Source organism: Teleopsis dalmanni, chromosome 1 (assembly GCF_002237135.1).
Source record: "Teleopsis dalmanni isolate 2A chromosome 1, ASM223713v2, whole genome shotgun sequence".
NCBI lineage: Eukaryota > Metazoa > Arthropoda > Insecta > Diptera > Diopsidae > Teleopsis > Teleopsis dalmanni.
Window position 1 is genome coordinate 181,230,898 of NC_051846.1, and position 8,596 is coordinate 181,239,493.

Consider the following 8,596-nt stretch of genomic DNA (forward strand, 5'->3'; position numbering starts at 1 on the left):
TTGCAGTTCAAACAAACTATATACGGACTATAAACTAATTAAAAAGAGTTCTATGTTTCTAATTAAAAAGAGTTCTATGGTCAGCCAAATTTCAATAAAATTAAAAATAAAAATTTTTGTGTTTGTCCCTTCTTTCTTTGCTATTCAAAAACCCACTTATTTATTTCATTTATTTTATTTCATTATTTTTATTAAAACAAATCAATTGCGAAATAAACATTTTAACTTATTAAGAGAATAAGCTTTGGGAAAATATTTCATAAATAAATTTTAAAAGTTCTTAAAAAATTTCAAAAAAAACTTAAATAAGACACATTTAAAATTGCATTTCATTTGAAGTCATAATAATACATATTAATTTAATCATTTTAGTATATATTTTTTTATCTTTACTGTTAAAAAGATAAAAGATATATCAAAATAAATTTGTATACAAAAATGTCAAGGAAACAAATATACATTTTTTTATTTTGCTGTACTAATCGCTGACAACTCCTACTATTTGTTCTCACTAGACTGCTCGAGTCTATTCAATGTCACATATACGAGTATTATAGAAAATAAAAAGAAACAACAGCAACAACAATAACAACAAATTGTATTTCTAAAACAATTAATAATCAGTCACTTACACAAGCAAATGCATAAGCTTAAGCGCTTAATACTAATATGCGTTGTGCGTTAATGCCCACTGTAAACTGTTATAATATGTGAGCGATATCTCGCCGAAGTACCAATGTGCCAATGTGCTGTGCGATGTGCGATGTGTACGTACCACCAATTTGACTGAACGACACCGTATGCGTTTATACGCCTACAAAATATTTTCAACATTTATCAGTAATTTTAACGTGCTGTGATTTTCATTGTTTTGTGTAATCATGCTGCGTTGCTGCGCAAAAGTAAAACTACAATAATAACAGTACAGAGCGCACAACTAACAATTAAAACAAATACATTTAAGTCACAATTTTCCAACTTTTCCAACAAAACAAATAATATTTGTTGCCATATTTTGTCATGTACTTTGTCATGACATTCAATTATGTTATGCTTGCCGCTTATGTTATGTTATAAACTTAAAGTCATTTGACATTGGTCCCATCACTGTTATTGTTGTGTATTTGCTGTTATCCTTTAAAGAGTATGAGCATTTATACAAAAACAAAATAAAAAGTCTATTGTTATAATTCTTTTTTAAATCCACCACATGCTGACACATACACACACATGCTGATTTTTATCCGCCCTTTTCGTTAAAGTTGCATGCTCATATATTTTATTTTGTGCTTTGTGATGCTCCATTAGCTGCTGCGTTGCTGCGCTGTTCTAACAGCGTACGAGTATAATGCGCGACAGTATATTTACGCTTTTTCTGTCTAACAAATGAATATTTATGAGAAAAACAATTTTATTTCGTTATAGTTGTTATTTTTACTGTGCTCGTTGTTGTTGTTGTTGTTGTTCTATATACTATACATACTTCTTTTTAAGTATGCACTAGTAATTTTTGTTTTTTGTTTGATCTTTAAATTAATGCGTTTATCTATTGTAAGTGGCAATTTTTTACAATTTATTATTTGTTCACTACACGTCGTGTAATGTTGTGTAAATTAAAATATATTTATTAAATATTTATTTAATAATAGTACAAAAATATTTCAAAGATTGTACATTAACTGATTTCGTAAAAAAACTTGATACATCTGGTTAAAACTCAAATTAAGTAGCAACACCGGAAAAATGGAATATGCAAAAAATGTAACAAAAAAATTAAATTATTAGAGCTCGTGCTGATTAAATTATTTCTAATAGGTAAATAATAAGTAAACAAAATATTTATTTTTTTTTTAATATTTTAAGCAAAAACTTAAAATAATAAGTTAATTAAATAATTTAAATGTGAAACAAATGTGTAAAAAGATTTTTGCTATAAAACTATCTACAAAAGAATAAACTAACCTCACAGAATATTTTAAAAATTCATTCCGGTAATCATGACTATCATTTCTTCAATGATTGTTTTTAATAATTTTACTAATATAACAGAATTTATCAATTAACATTAATTTTGTTACATTCTTATTAATATAACAGATTTTATGGTTTCGAATACAGGCAATAAAAAAAATTATGAGAGCCATAAAATTTTAATTTTCTGTTAAATAAAAAAGTTCAACATTCTGTTAAAAAAAGAGATTACAATTATTATTTATATTTTAGGGATTGATAGTAATAAACAACCTTAATGAGTCTTAACTTTAAAATAAAAATAAAATTATTTTTAAATTCTTAAATTATTTTCTACAAATAATTGCCAAATTTATTAAATTATGAGAATAATATAATTTTAACTTTCTTTTAAAGAAATTTTTTTAAAGAATGATATATAATATAAAAATTTTAAAAAATTATTTTCTGCAAGTAATTGCCAAATTTATTAAATACATATTTATATAACTAATTAATTTTATAACAAAAATGTTTAAAACACATTTACACCCTGAATCTGGCCCTGAATTCGACCTAACATCATTGTGCTAATAAATTGAACATGAATATTTTTTCTTCCTCATTTTTGAAATACGTAATGTTTTTGTATACATATTTGTGAATACATTTTTTCATTAAACAATTTTAACAGTTTCACTATTATTATCATTCTAGCATAATATATAACAATACTTAAATTGAATTTATTAACTACAATGGAAAATATTTTTTCCTATAACAATTTTCTGATGAATGAAAAACTATAATTAATTCAATCTATTTCAAGATTAAATACGATATTTTTTTTTATCTTAAATATGCATTTTTTGTATGAATGGAATATTTTCAAATACGGAAAGTAAATATTTACATATAAATATATGTGTATATATATATACTAAAATTTTATTTAAACAGTTTTTTTTGTACCTATGGAATTTTAGACATTAATTAGAGTTGAATATGCACAAATTATCAACAAAATCACAAAATAAACACAAAAATGACTAAAGTAAACGTAAAATATAAGAAATCATTGTAATTTAATTAAATTTAATTCAATAATTTTTTTAAAATTATTGACATTTTTATATAAAATACCAATTTAAAAAGTTAACTGATTGAAAACAAAGTTTAACATGGCGTATACGTAACAATAATTATAGAAGTAAAAAATAATAATTTATTAACGGGCGAAATGGCCATTTAAATAGATATAAAAAAAAATATAACTTACTATATTATTATTTTAATAAAATATAAATTGTTTTTAAATATAATGAACTGAAGTAAGAACTAAATAAGTCTTCTAAAAAATATTTTCTCCAGCTATAAATTTACAGAAATGTTAACGAAATGACTGTTAAAATATGTTTAGTTAACATAGCATTATAAACTAAAAAGTTATATAGTTAACATATCATAGTAAAATATATCACATTTTTAGGTTAATTAGATATTATAATAAAAATTCAAACTTTATCCAAAATAATATAATTATTTTCAATGTTTAATTTTATAACTTAAGTAAATGACTCTTTAAATATATTTAACACTATAATAGCAGTATAAACTATGTAGTCATATTACTTGACATAGAATAATAAATATAATACAAAAATTTTCTAAATTAACGAATTATGTTAGTTTTTAACAACTTTTTTAGTTTATTTTATATTATTTTTATTTATTATTAATTTTCTCTATTAAAGAAAAAACTAAATATTTCTAAAAAAAGTATTTTCTTAAACTATGAATTTACAAATATGTTAAAAAATTACTGTACTAAATAGTTATTTCAGTTAACATCGAAAAATAAACAAAATATATTATTCTAAAATTTTTTAAATACAAATTATATATATGTTAAGCTTTTTTTATAGTTTATTTACAAAAATTGTATTTGCATCAAATAATAACAATAGTTTCTCCACTCCATATGTAATTAATTTCCTTTGTTAAAGAACAATTATATTAACAAAAGAATTTTATCTGCATACTTGAACTCATACTTTGTATATCAAGTTAGTTAATTGAAAAAGGTCATCGTAAATACTATATAAAAAAAGACTACATAAGGAGCATAAGCACATAACTGATTTATAAAACAAAATATTTTTTAAATAATTTAAATTAAAATTTATCTTTAAATTGAGTTTTCTAAATAAAATTATAAACAAACAAAAAACAAAGAGGGAAAACAATCACGCCAACTAAACAATAAAATTTGCACAATTATAAAACAAATTAAACATTCACGGTCAATGAAAGTAATCATCACAACAAAAGATAAAACATCAACAAATTAAACAAAACAAATTTTTACCACAAAAATATTTCAACAATAAAAAATCCCATTTAATGATAGTGATATATGGAAATTGTTGCTATTATTTTTATTTGATTTTAAATGAATCGTTTTGAATCCAAAAAATCGAATAAAAAACAAAAACACAATACAATAAATTTCTATAATTTTTTTTTATACTAATATTTATTTTTACATATTCATCAAAAGCGCGTATTAATATGTTAAACAAATTTTTTTAAGTACTGAAAATTTGTAGTTTGTGAAAATATTATTAACAAATGTTTTGCATAACAAAATGTGTTAGAAAAAAATTATAAAAATAGTTTTGAACTAAAATTTGGTTTTTAATGTGGGCCTTTTCTTTAAGAAATAGAAATCAAGTTATAAAAGCATATAATTAATAAGCGAAAGGACTGTTTTTTAATAATAAAAAATAATAAAAAAATAATACATAAATAATAAAAATAAAAATAATTAAAAATATGTTCTTGTTTATGTCTATGATAGTTAGCGAACATAGACTTTCATGAAAAAGAATCCTATATTCTCTCTGATAGTGAAAAAGCTATAAAAGCTACTTCAGCAATCTGCATCTCGTCCAAAATAGTTCAAGAATGTAGACGATTTGTTGACATACTATATAATTCTAGTTTGGTATTCCCGCACATTCTGAAATAACAAGAAATGCACGCATAAATGAGCTAGTTAGATTTAGCGTCGCTTCTATAGAACCTCCTATTTGAATCGCTATTCCTACCACGCACAGACGAAAATTAATATAAGAACATTTTTTTGCGACAGGCAAATAGAAATTAAGCTTATATTTCCTTAACAGCCAGAACAAGAAGACCTACATGGCCCTTATACTACAAATATTAAACCTCCCACTTAGAACATAGAAATAAATCGGAAATATCTAGAATAATATTTGTTTTAATGGGTCACTGGACTATAGAACGGCATGAAGTCTGCTCTGTCGAATCTTTTAGAATATAAATTAGTTTGGCACCTTTTCTATGTAGTCTCTCGTTTTAATTTCTACTCCTACCAGCCATAGAAAAATAGGAAATAGGCTTACATATGTTTCCTCAACAGCAAGGTCAAGAACTACATGGCTTTTATACTCCAAATATAGAACCTTTGACAGTATCTAAGTATATATGTAAGATAATATCTATCCTAGAGAGACAATGGACAATAAAAAAAAGCAATGAAGTACTTGTTGTGTCTCTATTTAGATTTATCCAAAACCAGGCTTCAACTTTTAGGAACCTCATTTTTTAATACACTCGAAGATATTACCAATATTAGTTTTGGCCAGATATTTGCATTTATTGCAACATCTAGCTAGTTCTAATATGATCATCCTGTTACCCATTGGTATCTTCTAGAAAAAAATTTAAAATAATTTGCCAAGATAAGAGTACTTTATAAAAAAAGTTCATAAAAACATATCCGCCAAATCGGAGATAATGAAGCCAAAAACACTGTTCTGATTGTTAAGGAATGACTTATTTATATATATAAAAAAAAAATAAAAGTACTAAGTGAATAGTATTTAGTTTAAAAATAAGTTATGAATATCTATAATAAGTAAAATATTTCATAAAATTTTATTTTACAATTTATTAACTTGTATTAAAATATATTTTCTTTTTTTATATTACAGATCAATTTACAATTAAAACGTAAGTAATAAATTTTTTATTAATAAGATATCATTATTTGTTTAAAAAAAATTGAGAATAATTTTAAAATAAATTTTATTTATTTATATTTATTTATTTATTTTTATTTATTATTTATATTTATTAAATCGACAGGATATACTTATATAATAATCAAATATTTATGTGCAATCTTTATTTAAACTATGAATAATATTGTATTTAAATATTTAATTATTATATACATAATAATAAAAAATATTAGTTTTTTTTATAATCAAAATAAGTTTTGTATTTACACAGGTTTTCTCCATTTATTTATAATCAAAATATATATTGTGTTTAATTTTTTTTATTTTAAATTTTTGATATTTGATCAAAATATAAATTATTTTGAAATATTTTAAAACTTAATTACCTTTATAATAAAAAAAATTTTTTGTTACATGTTTAAATTTGTATCTTTCAACCAATAAATGTTACTCCTGCTATTTATTTACATATATTATAGACGAATGTTGAAATTACTTCTAATAATATAAAGAATGTAGTCCTTGAAAGAAAGTTCTTTAACACATTTATACTGGTATAAATGTTTATTATTGTTATTTGTAATGTCATTTACTAGAGTTTTCCTAAACGTGTTTAATGAAGATTTGTGTTAAAGAAATTCTCTAGACACTATTAAAGAGTTTTAAGACGCATAAAGGCAGAAAATAGCGTGGAAGTTAAAGAAGCTCACGTATTTAACACAGCAAGGCACAAGGACAACACAAAAATTAATTTACATAAAATGAGAGTTTCGTGTTTTTACTTTCAGGGAATAACGTTTAAATAATTTACATAATATCGTCTATTTTCTTTACTGCTGCTGCTTTTTTAACTTTCACTCTGTTATTCTGCCATTTTTTCTATGCCTTTGCCGTTATAATATCTCCAAGCTAGGAATAACACGTACAACATTCTCCAAAGCGGCATGAAAAGGATAAAACCTCAAAATACCTGCTGCTATCTGCTGCTATAATGAAAGAAAAAAAAACATCAACAACACACACACACACACATGCAACACAACACATCACAACACAAAGTTAAAGAAAAAGAAACAGAAAAACAAAATGTCAAACACAAGCACGTAAAATAAGTCACCAAAAAAGTTTTAATGTGTGAGAAAAATAAACAAAGCTGGTAGCTTTGTGTTGTTAGCCATCATTGGTCTGTATACGCAGCTTTTGGTGCGTTAAGCAAGTCGTCGTCATAATGTCTACGGCAACAATAAAGCCTAAAATAGAATTCTATATTTTTTTTTGTCGATCCTTTAAAAATAATTTTAAGAATATGAGTTAAAACTAATATACAAGAATATTAAATTAATTTTTTTTAGCGATATATATTAATGGTTAAATGACATAATATTTTTTTATTAATATTTTGATTTTTTGTTCTGCTTTTAGTTTTATTTAGTATTGCAAACGTCATAATTTAAAATTGCTTTAGCAAATGTTTATGTTTGAGCTTGTTAAAAATTTCTTGTAATAAAAATCTTTTACATATATGACATCCATAAAATTTTATCATAAAATATTTCAATATAAATGTAACTGTTAAGTAAATTTCCTTAAATATATTTTATATAATCCTTTGGCATTAAAACTTTATATGTGGATGGTAATGCAATAAAATTTAAGCTGTCATGTTAATTATTTCCTTAACGCTTTATCTCACTGTTATATACAACTTCATTACTTAAACATTTCATGTTGCGATTCCTGTTGAATGAAATAAATGTAAACTTTTAACTTAATTCTAACGTAATAATGTTAATATTATAGCAACAACAACAACAGCAACAACACAAATAAATAATAAAAAAAGCAAATGGAATCCCATAAACAACACCCCAATGCATTTTGCACAAAACCTACCCCTCTCCCCAGAAACACTACACAAAATAAATTAATCAACTACCATTAATTACGTCCCAACACATGAGCAACTAAATGGCGTTATGTTGCTACAAACAACCCAGCGGCACCATTATGCCAGCGCTGAAAAAGTAAGCGAGGAGGTAATAGCTCTTCGTTTTTATTTTTCTTTGTTTTCGACATTTGTGTTTGACATAGGCAATTTCGGGGTTGAAATTATAAAAGAATGAAGAAGAAAAGCATATGAGTTAAGAATTTCTTGTTTTGCCTACATTGTATACATTTAGTCTGCTTTTGATTTTAGTGAAGTGCGAACAGTGAACAATTTTTAATTTTTAAAATCAAATAAAAAACAAAAATTTAAATAAAATATAATTTGTAATTTCACATAAACTCACTGTAAGTATATGGAAAATTAAGTAAATATATTTAAAATGATAATTGTAATTTTTGTTTTGTATTATGTAGATGCTACTGCGTCAAGAACGATTAATTGACCAATGTGCTGCGAATGCAGTCATTCTAAAGCAAGGGGTAATCAGCTGTAGTCATGTAATCAGCTGTTTCAATTGGAAAATTTTACAATTCAAACTGAGGAGGATTTAATTCAATTTAATGAAGAAATCACTGCCGTTGAAGTAGTTGTAAGTTAAATTATAAATGTTTCTTACTTTCAATTTCAACTTATTAATATATTCACA